This window comes from Vicugna pacos, chromosome 3 (genome assembly GCF_048564905.1).
Source record: "Vicugna pacos chromosome 3, VicPac4, whole genome shotgun sequence".
Taxonomy (NCBI): Eukaryota; Metazoa; Chordata; class Mammalia; order Artiodactyla; family Camelidae; genus Vicugna; species Vicugna pacos.
This window is the reverse complement of record NC_132989.1, coordinates 95,438,088-95,453,489: the sequence shown is the minus strand read 5'-3', so window position 1 is coordinate 95,453,489 and position 15,402 is coordinate 95,438,088. Positions and strand designations below refer to the sequence as shown.

At 39.1% G+C, this 15,402-nt stretch overlaps 1 long non-coding RNA gene across 4 annotated transcripts in view; it reads right to left on the bottom strand.

Moving 5' to 3' along the window:
- Positions 1-14,772, bottom strand: part of LOC140689817 (uncharacterized) — a 52,313-nt gene extending 37,541 nt beyond the window's left edge. For all 4 annotated transcript variants that reach the window (XR_012064953.1, XR_012064942.1, XR_012064946.1 and 1 more), the window contains exon 1: positions 14,684-14,772. This is a non-coding gene — a long non-coding RNA (uncharacterized lncRNA). The remainder of the gene's footprint in view (positions 1-14,683) is intronic.
- Between the last annotated feature and the right edge of the window lie 630 nt (positions 14,773-15,402).

The following is a 15,402-nucleotide window of genomic DNA, read 5'->3' as shown; positions in this document are numbered from 1 at the left end:
ATAAATGCAAAGGAGTCAGAAATATATCTGTGAGTGGCCAAGTAGACCAAGAATGAAGAAAATTGTAACAGTGGGAATATAACTGAAAAAATATACTAGACCGAAAAGTTGCTTAATATTACCAGTTGTCAAAAGAAAAAAATTCTTCTTATTCCATGCTTAGGCACCTATCATTATCTCCCCATAGACACCTCAAATCCAATATGTTCAAAACTAAACTCAGAATCTCTTGGAATTTGCAGCAACATGGATGGACCTAGAAATTATCATACTAAGTGAAGTAAGTCAGAGAAAGACAAATATCATATAATGTCAATTCTATGTGGAATCTAAAAATATGGCACAAATGAACTCATTTACAAAACAGAAACAGACTCACAGATATAGCAAACAAACTTATGGTTACCAGGGGGGAAGTGGGAGGAGATAAATTGGGAGTTCAGGATTTGCAGATACACACCACTATATATAAAATAGAAAACAACAAGGTCTTACTGTTTAGCACTGTGAACTATATTCAATACCTTGTAATAATCTGTAATGATAAAGAATATATGTATGTATAGCTGAATCACTATGCTATACACCAGCAACTAACAACATTGTAAATCAACCATACTTCAATTTAAAAAATAATAATAATTTGATGTACCTTTAGGTAAATATTTCCCTGAAAAAAAAATCCCCTACCCACTCCCCTTGACTAACTTGCTTCTATTTTTATATTCCTTCTTTTGGCCAGTGCCACTACTATCCATCACCCCTAAAACTCCCCATCCTTATTCCATCTGCCCATCCTACTCCAAGCCAACCCAAGTCCTGTGGGGTCTAAGTCCTGAAATATCTCGTCTCTATATCCTCTTATACAAATTCATTGCCCCCACTTTAAGGCCCTTACAACTTCTTACCTGTTTGTCTTCCATTGTGTCCCATTAGACCTTCCATCTACAGTTCGTTCTCCATAACAGTACTAGGGAGAGCTTTCAAAGATATAAACCTTAAATGTGCCATTTACAAATATTCTGTGGCACCTCATAATTCAGACTAAAGACTGAATTCCTTAACATGTTATTCAAATTCATGATTGGCCCTCTGTTTATCCTTCAGTTCATGCTTCTGTGCTTCTTTAAAGTACCTTCTAATACAGAAAACTTTCTCCCATGTGCCCCATAACACTCTGTGCTCACCTTAACTAGAACACCTGTCTCAAACATGGTCATCTCTAATTGGGTATCTTTCCTGCCAGACTATACCCTTTTTGCTTGTCCCCTAAAATTTTGACATAATGAGATTAAGTGGAATTCTTCCATTGTCTCCTCACCCAGGCAGGCAGCTCATGAGTGAAGTGACAGGAAATAGAACAGAACAACAGTAGGAATGATGGAACGAAGATAAGGTTGGTCCCAACATTGGAGAGGGAGAAGTATGGGGCCTTGGAGCCTCTGTTGGTGGATAAGGAAAGAAAAATACTCAACCCACCATGAGCTTGCCCACATGACCCTAGCAAGGATCAAGGAATTTAACCCATGATATGAGTCATCTTCAAAGAATACAGACAACAAGTCTCCCTATCAGGACCTCTGGAAAAGACAACTGACTTTTAGACAAGCTCTTGCCTGGCTGATACGGACTAATCCCAAAGAACAAATGTTTCATTGTGAATTTTGTCTTGATCATTTGCCAACAGGTGATTGTATTCAACAAGCTATAGAGTTTTCTTAAGAGTTCTTCAAATGTTCTCATCGTTGAAACCTCCAAGGGCAGATAAACACTTCAAAATCAACACACTGGCCCAAGAAGAGTAAAAACAGATCACAAAAACAATAACTTCTGGTAAACTGAACCGGTTAAATTTAGTTCTCTGTGTTCCTCTCTCCACACAAACATCCTCATCATTGGTCTCAACATCTCACCAAGCCCAAGTTTATACCATAAAAAATTGGACAGTCCAAAAACTCCACCTTCGTTAGGAAGAAGACTTATACAAATGAAATGAGGATTCTACCCACTTAGTAGATGTGTTCTCAGCCAAAATCTCTGCACTAAGAGCACCAACGTTTGTAGAGAACAGAACACAGAGGACGTATCATAGTTCTTGCGTTAATGTTGATTCTGCTGCCTGCAGTTTTAGATATATCCCTTAGCTATTTTTTGTGACTGATACGCCCCTCTTTACCAACATGGGATATAAAATAAGGCTATCTTTTAAAAATATTCAAATTAAGTGACTATGCATCCTACTCCTCTATTGTGAAAAAGTATTGCCTCTCTCTTCAGGGCTGTCTCATCCCCAATGCCAACAGAAAAAACCCAAGACGTCTTACTCAGCCCAAGGGGTCAGTCCTGGCTTATCATCTTCATAATGGGAGAAACTGGAAACTCTTGAGGAGTCCATCCACTGAAGGATGCCAGGATTTGTGGCAGTTGCTGCTAATGGAGTATCTATGAAAAGTGGGTAGTCTGATGGTGAGATACAACACTTCCTTACTGCTGTGGGAACCGTGGTGTCTCATGGTATCTGTGCTGGTCACCAATCCATTGAAGAAGAGGACTTGGATACCAACCCATGGTTATGCTACTGGTCTGGCAGGAATTTCACAAGATAGAGTATGGAAAAATAGAAAGACATGCTAAGACCAGCAATACTCACTACACAACACAACCAGTTACCTGCTTGTTCTAAATGATCAGACACAGCTGTTGTTCAGAGGTATGTCCACAGTGCCGGAGGAACTTGCAGCCCTGGCCATGTGCTGTGCTCCAAGCCAGACCTTTCTTGTCCTTGGTTCCTTTCCTTGACAGGAAATGTCCCTACTTTTCAGCTGACCTCAGTCTAAGCTTTCTTAATTCATAAGAGATGGTCTGTTAACATTATCTGTAAAACAGAGGGTATGTGCGTCTCCATCCTAATCCTCCTAGGAGGCTCCTTGGATCTCTGCAAATTGCTCACTCTTGCAACCCATACACACATCGTAACTGAGGGGGATGTCTTAGTCACAGCCCTGACAGCAAAGAGGTGGCACACATGTCATTTAAGGATAGTCATAAAGGGATGATTTAAAGTTGTGTGGGCAGGAAATGCAATATCATGCTAATAACAAAGGTCTGCAGGACAACGGGACAGAGTAGATACCAGAACCTAAAAGAGGTAGCAGTAATGAGAGAGCTACCTGGTAGGATCTGTGCCCTTTAGTAGAGGGACAGAGACACAACCAATCCTCAGTGACCCATTAAGAAATAGCTACAGGAATAAACATGCCAACCTCACTCTTCTCCTGCCCTTCCATTTCCTTCTGGTTGTCTCCATTGGCCAAATGCAACAGGAAACCAGAAGGCAAGATATACATATTAGCCTCCTGAGGCCAGCGCAGAGTAAGAAGGGTGAAGAATAAAACTGGAGGTGGGGACGGAGAGATTCCATCCAGAGAGCTGGGGGAGAATGTCATGTATGTATCAGTGCTCTTCACAGCCAGTCTGCGATATGTTTGTGGCTGAACTGCTATGAGATAAATACAGAAGTGGAGAGTATGCATTTAGAGACCTTGACAGCACAGTATGATGCTGCCACTACACTCAAGTACACAACTGTAGACTCAGCTCATTAAATAGCAGCTGTTGACTCAGGAGGTGAACTGCATGTAGTGTGAGCTACATTCTAGTGATGCACCAATATGCTCAGGTTAACACATGAGATATTTTAAGCTAAGTCTGTCAACTGTAACCCAAATATTTATTCAAATTTTTAAATGTATTTATTTTTACAACTTTCTATTTTATCAATTATTTTGTATTATATATTTTCACATATGACATATTTTTCCTTTATTAGGTAAATTAGGCAATAATATTTGTATTACTGTTTCCATATCTGATATTGGCAAAGTAGCTTGTAGTTTCTGCAGATAATGCTGGAAAAAATATTTTAAAACAACCATTCGAAGGCTCTGGAGATCAATCAAAAGCAGTAGAAACTGGACTGAACGAGAACTAAATTGGATAAAATTTGTGTTTATATAGCTTTTTTTGCCTGTGTCCACACAGGCAGAAGTCAACTAGAACTTAGGCAGAAAGTCCCAGTTTTATTGGTTTGGGGAATCAGAGTATGGAGTTGGAAAAAAGGGTAAGTGAATTGAATAATGGGTCAGTAGGAAGTATCCAACAGAAAAAGAGGGAAAAAAAGATTGAAAAAAGATGAACAAAACTTTAGAGACATATAAGACAATGTCAACAAGACTAACATACTTAAAATTAAATCCCAAAAGAAGAAAAAGAAAAAAGAAGAAAAACTACTTGAAGAAATAATGGCCAAACAGTACCAAATTTTATGAAAAACAGCATACAGATCTAAAAAGCTCAGCAAACCCCCAACAGGATAAACACAAAGAAAAACACACTGAGGTACATCATAATCAAACAGCTGAAAACCAAAGATAAAAATAAAATCTTGAGAACACTAAGAGCAAAGAGACATATTACTAAAAAGAGAACAATGATGTGGATGATGGTAGACTACTCATCAGAAACAACAGAGGCAATAATATCAATCTTACATAGACAGGTTCTATCAAAAAACTATGTAATCATCTAGCCACTGCAATAAGACAAGTAAATGAAATAAAAGGCAAAAAGTAGAAGAAAAAAAAAGCCTGAAACTGTCTCTAATCAGAGATCTCATAAATGTTAAGTTCTTAGAATAGAGCATAAATATATTTGCATTAATATTCAACATGGGTACCAAGGCAATGAAATGAGAACAAAAGGAAAATCTTTTCAATGTAGGGTACTGAAACAACTATACATATGGGGGAGAAATGACTCTCAATTCCTATCTCACCATTCACAAAAATTAATTTTACAGATGTAGCAATTAATGCTAAAATTGGAAAATTTTTAGAAGGATCTAGAAGAATATCTTCAGGACCTGCATATGAAGTTCTAAAATAAGCAAAACTAAATTAAGGTGGTTTTAAAAAATCAGAAACAAAAAAACAACCTTTGAGTATGTGTGCTGTAGGAGGGACTTCAAGATTTTGAAGGGCAAGAAGGAAATCACTGGTGTAATAAAAACACTCTTTATCTTAAGAAGGGTGTGATACACAGGTGTATCTATTTGAAAAACCCCATCACATTGGACACTTAAGATTCTGTACTTCACTATATGTCATTTTTACCTAGTAAAACTGTTAACATGTATTAAATGCTATTAGTAAGTTTGCTTTTCACAGTGGTAAGGTTGAGCAATTTTGAAGCTATTTTTGTGTATTCTAAGCATAGGCAAATGAGTATTTATATACTGTAGATATATGATACTGGATTGAATTGGAAGTATCAGCATAAATTCATGGTTCCATACACATACATACAGAGAGAGAGAAAATTTGTATATGTACGTGTGTGTGTGTGTGTGTGTGTTGGAGCTACCACTGAGAGGGCTTATAAGCAATGACACACGTAACAATAAGCACACCTAGTTCTCAGATCTTGGTTTATAAACACCATTCTTTACCAAAAGCCAGGGCCGCTTGGAGAAAAAGCTGATTCCAGGCTTAGAGCAATAAGAGCACAAGATGATCCTATAATACCTTGTGTGGAAAATTAAAGAAATACTTAAAGAATAGGAGATGGCATCAAAAGAACAAGGAGCCAGCTTGAAGTTCACATTGATCACATCTAGGACAATTGATAAAATCAACTAATGTTAAGTATAGTGGGTAAAATTTTTATTTACACAATCTCCAAGTAATTCTCAAAAAATATATCTCCGCCTTTAAGGGAGAGATCTGGTGGACACCACCACGTCCAACTATTCTATGTCAGCATCACTAATATTGGGGCAAATTGACAAGGTGGAGAAGGACATATCACTTTATCTCTGCCAAAAATGCATGGCCTGAAATTAATCACACCCAGATTGAGAGGCGTTCTACAAAACAGCTGACTTGTTCTCTTAAGAAATATCAAGGTTAAGTAAGGCAGAAAAACTGAAGAACTCTTTTAGCTTAAAGGATGTCAAAGAGACCTGACAATAACTGTTTCATGTGATAACTGCACCGGATGCTGGACCAAGAAAAAAATTGCTATGGTGGCATTTTGGACCAAGAGATGAAATCTGAATATGAACTATGGGTTAATAATAGTGCTATAGTAATGTTAAGTTTCCTGAACGCAATATCCTTATTTTCAGAAAATGTATGGGAAATGATTTAGTAGAAAAGGGGCATGATGTTTTGAATTTACACTGAAATGATTCAGAAAAAAAGACTTTGTATACATAAACACATTGATACGAGACAGAGAAGGAGAAAGGGAAAAATGCTAAAGGACTTGCAATAATTATCTAAACATAAAAAATAATAAAAGTGAAATAATTATCCTTGGTACACATTTATGTATTTAATCAACTTCTTAGCTTTACTTGTCTATGACACCATGTCACTGGTGTTTTTGTGAAGAATTTTTAAAATATGGAATTATATTTTATATTATTTGAATATTTTTATTTGACAAGCTACACTCCATACAGGTGCTGATCACTCCACAGGCAACTCTGAGCAAAGTCTGCTAAACAGCCTATTCTCAAATTTTTATTTTTAGTTTTTTTTTTTTTGAGGGGGGAGAGGTAATTAGTCAAATTTTTATTTTTAAATTGAGATCTGTAAATATTTCAACCCAAATATTTTACAGGTACTTTTTTTTTTAATCCCAGACTACTTTCTTCAACAAATATTTCTTACAAGATAAAACTCCTTTTAAAAGGTGTCCTTTTTATAATTCTTTTAAAGATTTAATCATATTTAGATTACAAAAATCACAAGTCTTCTCAATTTCAATTCACTGCAGAATAGGATAAAAACTCAAATTGAAAATAAAATATTTTCAAAAGATTTTTTCCACATGTTGAGCTATTCTACTGTTTGAGCACTTATTACCTAATTTGTTCGCTTCTTCCCTTGCTCTTGTACGGATAAATATCAACATCTCCCTCTTTGCAATCTTTGTTTTTCATAATTGCAGTTTTCTATAAACTTTAAAAGCTAAAGGATTAGTTGTTCCCTTTATTGAATAATTTGATTAAACATTTCCAAGTGATTTTAACAAAATGCAATCAAAATTTAGAGGATTTCATCCCCATGGTTGACATTTAAGTTGATTTTCCAAGCAATTCTTCAAAAAGCTCTGACATTTATAAGATTCAATTGATGATGTATGACACAAAGAAAGCACATACTGCTATGCTGCAGTTTTTCTTTGTTTTTTGAGCTTCAGCTTCACACATACACACAAAATACTTTTAATTCAGTTACTCTGCATACATTTAAAAATATTTGTAAAATGTAAACACTATCAGCTTCTACTTCAACTAGTAAAATATTAAAATTTGTTTGGATGCAACTGTGAGTGATGTGTGCACCAAAATCAATTTCAAGTACATTCTTGCTCCATAGATAGCAGGATTAGAACACAGTTTTTACCATGGTGTGATGCTCTTCTAAAATTTATATTCATAATATCACCATAGCAACAAATAATCTCATCATCAATGTCACATTTTTAACTGAATTTGTCACAGTGTTCACTGTGATGTTAGATGTTTCACCTTCAACAGATGAACCTCTGGAAGCTTTACTTTGATTTCACGAATTGTCAGATGGAAAAAGAATAGAATAATTAACTGGAATTAACTGATTTCCTGTTTGAAGTATGCAATGACCCTGGCATACAACTGGAATTATTTAACTGTTTGTAAAATTCTTCAATTGCTAATGGAGCCAACACTTTAACATTACTTTGTACATGCACAAAAAATCTTGAAATTGAAAATGATTGAAATTAATTTAGAAGAACAGATATTTGATCTAAATGAAAAGTCACTAAGCATAAGACAAGACACTACAAACCTCCCAGAAGAAACCATAGGCAAAACACTCTCTAACATAAATCTTAGCAATGTTCTCCTAGGGCAGTCTACCAAAGCAATAGAAATATAAGCAAAAATAAACAAATGAGACCTAATTAAACTTACAAGCTTTTGCACAGCAAAGGAAACTATAAACAAAATGAAAAGACAGCCTACAGAATGGAAGAAAATATTTGCAAATGATGCAACTGACAAGGACTTAATTTCTAGAATATACAAACAGCTCATACAGCTCAATAACAAAAAACAAACAACCCAATCCAAAAATGAGCAGAAGACTTAATCAAACATTTCTCCAATGAAGACATACAAATGGCCAATAGGCACATGCAAAAATGCTCATTAGCTCTAATTACCAGAGAAATGCAAATCAAAACTACAATAAGGTATCATCTTACACTGGTCAGAATGGCCATCATTCAAAAGTCCTCAAACAATAAATGCTGGAGAGAGTGTGAAGCAAAGGGAACCCTCCTACACTGTTGGTGGGAATATAAATTGGTGCAGCCACTATGGAAAACAGTATGGAGATTCCTTAAAAAACTAAAACTAGACTTACCATATGACCCAGCAATCCCACTCCTGGGCATATTTCCAGAGAAAACTAATTCGAAAAGATACATGCACCCCAGTGTTCACAGCAGCACCATTTACAATAGCCAAGACATGGAAGCAATCTAAATGTCCAGTGACAGATGAATGGATAAAGAAGATGTGGTATATACACACAATGGACCACTACTCAGCCATGAAAAAGAATGAAATAATGCCATTTGCAGCAACGTGGATGGACCTGGAGATTGTCATACTAAGTGAAGAAGCCAGAAAGAGAAAGAAAAATACCATATGATATCACTTATATGTGGAATCTAAAAAATGGCACAAATGAACTTCTTTACAAAATAGAAACAGACTCACAGACATAGAAAATAAACTTATGGCTACCAGGGGCGAAAAGAGGGATCAACTTGGAGTATGGGATTTGCAGATACTAACTATTGTATATACAAATAATAAATAAACAACAAGGTCCTACTGTACAGCACAAGGAACTATATTCAATACCTTGTAATAGCCTATAATGAAAAGGAATATATATATAAGGCATATATACATAACTATATATAGAGAGGGACTCACTATGCTATATGCCAGAAATTAATATAATGTTGTAAACCTACTATATTTCAGTTAAAAAAAAAAAAAAGAAAGTCACACTTCAAAGAGTGATGTGTAAACACACCTTTCCACAGCTGCACATGTTAAACTGTTTGCTTTGGGCACAATCCTATTAAAATAACTTCTAACTTTGAAGTAGGCGCTTTGCTTCTTCAGCAAATGTGTGTCTTTGCTTTTTATATGTTTAATGGTATCACTAAAACCCCTGATGTCACCCACCATTTTAGGCAAGTTTTATACTAGTCATCAACTATCTTGATAGATGAACATTCAGGACCTTATTTTTCATTAAATATGCTCGTCCAGGTTTTTGGTTCAGTTTTGCGTTGTTGTTGTTACTTTTGTCTTTTACCTTTTTTCTGGTGAAAGTACATATTGCAAAATTTTTAAATAGAGTTACCAAGTAACAAATGACAACACCATTATGGCTAGAGAGTTCACACTATTTTCTGTGTATCTCTCTGTGTCAGGACTGCTCAGCATTTTATCTCCAGCATATTTTGCATACACCTAGCCTGTAATTTCCCATGTTTCCCACTGATAGACAATTTCATGGTTTTGTGAACCGCCCTGGCCATGGCACATACCTGGGCACCACTGGCTGGTAGACCAACTGGCCAGTAGAGGCAGCCACCCATCAAAGAAAAAAAGGAGTTAGCTCAAGTGTGAATGCACTTTCTTTTAACAGCTAGTGCTCTGCATGCTGCTCTTGAAAAGGAGGGGTTCATTACATTGCATCTGGAAACAGTCGGGGAAAGAGATACGAGTTATCATTAGTCCTCTTTCAGATTTAACCAGATGTTAAAGTAAAAAGTCTACTCGCTGCACATGCGTCTTACACATGACTAGGGCAGAAACTAAAAGCACAAGGTAGAGGGCTACTCCACTAGTGTTCTGTGCTGCGAACAATGTGAATGGACCCGGAGAATGTCATTCAAAATGAAGTAAGCCAGAAAGAGAAAGAAAAATACCATATATCACATTACTTAAAGGTGGAATCTAAAACAAAAAAGGACAAACGAACATATTTACAAAACAGAAACAGACTCACACACACTTACGGTTATAGGGGAGGAGGGGGTGGGAAGAGATAAACTGGGAGTTCGAGATTTGCGGATACTAATTGGTATATATAAAATAGATAAACAAGAAGTTTATACTGTATAGCACAGGGAACTATGTTCAATATCTTGTAGTAACTTATGGTGAAAGAGAATATGAAAACAGATGTATGTATGTTCCTATATGACTGAAGCACTGTGCTGTATACCAGAAACTGGCACAACATTGTAAACTGACTATATACTTCAGTTAAAAAAAAACTCTACCAGTAAGAAATTTCACTATTATTTTGTTAAGACAGTCAACACAAATTTTGGTTGGCTTCTTATGCTCAGATCTTACTTTTTTGATGCATTATGTTCCCATTTTATTTTTCAGCTCTTTGTGCGTGTCTAAATCCATGCGTTTACCTCCAAAATGTTTCCTGGGCAGAAAACTTATCGTCAATCCAGCACCAAAAACAAGCATAGAGCATAGCACTATGGACACATTGGGGTTCAGGAAGTATTTGACGTGATGCTCTTTCTGACAGCAGGTTAAAATTTACAGGATATCTTCTAAGATATGTAATAATAACCATAGTCAACACTGCAGAGTCCTTACCATGTGCCAGGCAGTTTTCTCAGAGCTTCACATATATAAAAACTGATCTGATCCTCTAAAAATCCTACAGCTGATACAACTATTATCCCATTTTACAAACAAGGAAAGTGAGTCCCTGGAAGGTTTTCTTGTCCCAATGGCAGAGCCAGGTTATAAAACCAAAGAGCGCGGCGCCAGAGGTCACGTTTTTTAACATGCAGTTATTCTGTGTCTCTGCTGCTTCCCCAGGGATCAAATCAGGTACCACTCTCCCCTGGAGGGAGCACACTGGGACAGAAATCTGCTGCCTTGGAGAGCGTGCGCAAGAAACACATTCCTAGCTAACACATCCCAAAAGGCTGCAAAGGCTGCAATTTTTGGTTATTCCACTCAAAAAGACCGCCTATTTCAGCTCCACACACACAACAAGCCTTCCATACACCAGGCGGTAATGTCCACTGCGCAGCAGAGTCCCTCTCCTGTCCTGGAGCCTCACAAAGGTATCCTAGGATATTATCCTACATTTTTCTTCTCGGAGCCCACTTTCTCTGTCTTCTGCGTTGTTTTCAAAGCACCCTATAAGCAAATGCATCCTCTCTCTCCCTGTCTGTCTGCGTGGACTTGAGGGAGGCAGGGAGGAGGGGCTGGTTCCCCCAGACATCGTGCATCATGTTCGAACGCGGAACAAAGCTCAGTGCTCCAGGCACTTCTCCCACCTGCACAGGCCACTCAACCCAGCTGTCCATCCACTAGTGTTCGGGCAACCCTGCTTGGTTTATCTTTCCCTTGTCCTACATTTTTTTTTTACAGGACTTTCATCACAGCTTTTCCCTTATCCCTTTTAGAATATAGCAAGGAGGGCCAGAAGTGGAACAGGGATGGCCACTCCTTGTCCATCTCCTTGGGGCTAGGAAGCCCGTCCTTCCTGAGCAGTCAGCCCATCCCCAGTTCCACCCTGCCCAAGTGCCTCTTCCCTGCTGGTGCTTGGGCCATCGGACTGCGATGTGGTCAGCTGGCCTGTTCCCCATCCCCTCTGTTCCATTTCCCTTTCCTCCAAGTGCTTTCGCCACCACCACCACCGCAGTGTCAGGCCCTGTTCCAGCAACTGATGCTGCACATGCCCGTCTGCCAAAGAGCCATCCCCGCCTTGTGAATGCCAGAACCTCCCTTTAAAAGCCCACTGGAGAAGTCCACTCTTTTAAGATCCCAGCTCATGTCCTTCTTCCAGAACTGCAGTAATGCTCGAGCATGTGCCAAACACCTCCATACTTTTTTCTTGTCTACACTTCTTCAGGGAGGAGCACTGCTCACACCTTTAGGATGTATAAACTGAGACTCAAAAAGATTAGTAACTGGAGGAAGGGAGACAGGACCACACTCCAGCTCTACGTTCACTATCTCCAGGAGAGTGTCCCTGGGGCTGTTTACTGACGCTCACAGCTGTCAGGCAACTCATCCCAGACCCAGGAAGGGAACCTGCCCTCTCCAGCTCCAAACCCAGCATTCTTTCCACTAAGCCGGAAAGAATGCTTTCCCCAATCTCTCAGTAATAAAATCGCTCCCTCCCCAGCTCTCCCAGAGCACGTTGTGGAAATCGCTCCCACCTCTCACAGCCTCAGTTACTTTCATGGCTTTCCTTCTCCACTGGTGTCTGGGAGGGTAAAACCAATGTCTTGTTCATCTTTATAGTCAGCTCCCCCTCTCCTATCTTGGAGGTTCTCAACAATATTTGCTTTACGGAGCTATTGTTAAGACAGACCGAGGTCTGTCCCATAGGGAGAGGGATTTCATGAATGCTCAGGACCAGATGGTTGGGGAGAGCTAACCTTTTTTCCTAGGTGATCTGTTCCTAATCTGACCCACCACCCAGCACCATTAAAAACTTAACAGGTATCTCCTTCTTCTGGTCTTCTGTGGGACTTAGTAATAGCCTCTGTTATGGTGCTTATCATATGGTATCAGCATAATTTTTTCGTTGTCTTATTTGCCCATTAGACTGGGAATTCTCAAGGACAGGAGACCATGCACTTCACCTCTGTCATACATGAATGGTAGGTACAATGGTAGGACAAATGCTCCTTGAATGAATGAATGAATGAATAGAAGATTGTATAGAGTAGAGTCTCTGCTTGAAATAAGAAGTGGGGTAGGTTGAAATTGGATATGAGGTGGAAATGAGGTTGTCAGAGTCCTAGGTCTATAGATAGCCAGCATTTAAAGATGCTTTAGAAGTGAAGCCCAACTCTTCGTTTTACCTAAGGGGAAGTCCAGGAAAACTAAGCAACTTGCCCAAACTCACACACTCAGCCATCCAGCTAGAACTAGACCTCAGGTCTTCCTAATTCAGTGGGTCCCAACCATTTGAGAATGTGAAACAAAAAGTCAGGAAGACAGGAATCTCCCAAAGTGTCCTCCTTTCACCAGCAACCAGGCTCCCTGAGAAGCCAGCCCGTTTCTCAGACGCCTTGCACCAGAGGTGGTCACAGGAGATATGAAGAGTCGGTGCTGAGACAGGTAAGGAAAACTCTTCCTTTTCCTCACAGATTCCTTCCCCTTCCAGGAATTTTCTTTCACGTCAAAGGTGGACAAAGTTTTATATTCAAGTATCTTTCATCACAAATTATTTACCATTATAAAAATTTTTACATATGAAAATGTCATATAAGTGTCCAAAATAGGGGAATAGTTAAATAAATCATGATAGTTATACAATGACATAATATGCACTCATTGACAAACCATGCTTTGATAATATAATGAATTCATGCATAACATGGAAAATAGTAACTTTAGATAACAGTTAATAAATGCTTACCATATGCCAGGCACTAGGTAAGAGCTTTTTATATATTATCTTATTTAGTCTTGGCAGCAATCTGGTGAAGGAGGTACTACTATCATCTCCATTTTATAGATAAGGATATTGAGGTTTACAGAGATTAAGTAACTCACCCAAGCTAACAGGACAAGTAAAAGCAGAGACAGAAATTTCAGAAAAATGTTCTCATTATAAGATTAGGTTCGTGGGGGAAGTTATAGCTCAAGTGGTAGAGTGCATGCTTAGCACGCCTGAGGTCCTGGGTTCAATCCCTAGTACCTCCTCCAAATGTAAATAAATAAATAAACCTAATTATCTCCCACTCATCAAAAATAATAATAATAAGGTTAGGTTTTAAAAATCATATGCACAACTTTATGGATTATATTATTCCAACTACCTAATCTTTTTATTAAAAGGAAATACCATCGAAGGTAGCTAGGGGAAGTACGCATAACTTTTGTTTTCTAAGGATGCTCAGTATTTTTCAAGTGTTTTATGATGCATAACAATTTCTCTTACTTGTTTTGTTTATTTTTTTAAAGACTCAGTAAAAGCTCTTCTAAAAGTATTGCTCCCAGGAAAATGGCAGCTTCATCACCAGTACCGTAAAAGAGGAAAAAAGGATACCTCAGGAAAAGCTCGTGGGAAAATGAGAGTGGCTGAGCTGTCCTGTTGCCTGCATGAGGTTCCAACCTCCTCCAACCCTCCTCCGCAAGCTCTAGCTCAGGTCCTGCCTCCACCAGTAAGAACTGTCCCAACTAAAACCCGGAAAAGGGAGGCAGGAGCTGCTGGCCTCATAGTACCAACTACCTAAACACCTCTCCTAGGCATCTCCCAAAGAATTTCCCTCAGGAGGGAAGTCCCCTAAAGCCCCTGCTCTGAGCTGTACTTTCCATTAGAAAGTAAGAATCCACGTCAGGCCTCTTAGCTTAATGAAATCATCCAGCCCCTGTGCTCAGCATTTCACACGATTGTACAACGGATTCTATGGAGGTCAGCAAGGTCAGAGGTGAACTCGAGAATCCCTTGTCCATTTCCTTCTCTGGGTCAGCTCTGCCTCGTTTTCCCACAGTGACCTGGAGTTTGAGGAATGGCCGAGAAAGGGACAATTTGAAGTGTACCTCGCTTTGGCGTCACTCAGTTTGAGGCTTGGGCGGTCCACACGGGGCCTTCTGAAGCACTAGGACTACGCGGCTCACTTTCGGTGGAGCACTCACTTCTGACGTCGACTCCCCCGCGGGAACGTGCGTGCGCGCGCACAGACACGCAAGCGCACGGACGGAGCCACCGCCACCGCCACCGCCGTCGCCACTACCGCGACCGCACGTTCCCAGGACGGGGCACGCCGGGTTCTCATATGGGCCCTTACGAGGAGGAGGGCAGGCAGATAGGCAAGCTTCTGAGACGCCACTTTCTCCTCCATCTCCTTTCCGAGATCTTCTTCCTCAACCTGAACCCTAAGGATTCAGAGCCCCAGGACTCAGTCCCTGTGTGCCTTTTCTCTTACCCAGATACTCGCATCGCAATAGATGCAGTCCCAACCCGTCGATAAGCTGACCGTTCTAGCCAGGGCCCTAATTATCTTACAAGTCAGCAGTGTTTACAGACCGCCCAACTATGGGGAGCAAATGATGAATAGGTAGCGCAGAGACTTTAAAATCTATCTTCAGGAAATTTCCACTTTAACTTAGGAAGCAAAGTTATCTCCATCCAATCTTGCTTAAAAAGAAAGGAAAAAGAAAAAAGTCTGCTTTAAAATACTTTGCAGAGAAGTTTAAGAGGGGTCAGATGAGCAAAGTAGAAAATGAACTTTATGATGTGGACAACTGTAGTAACAATA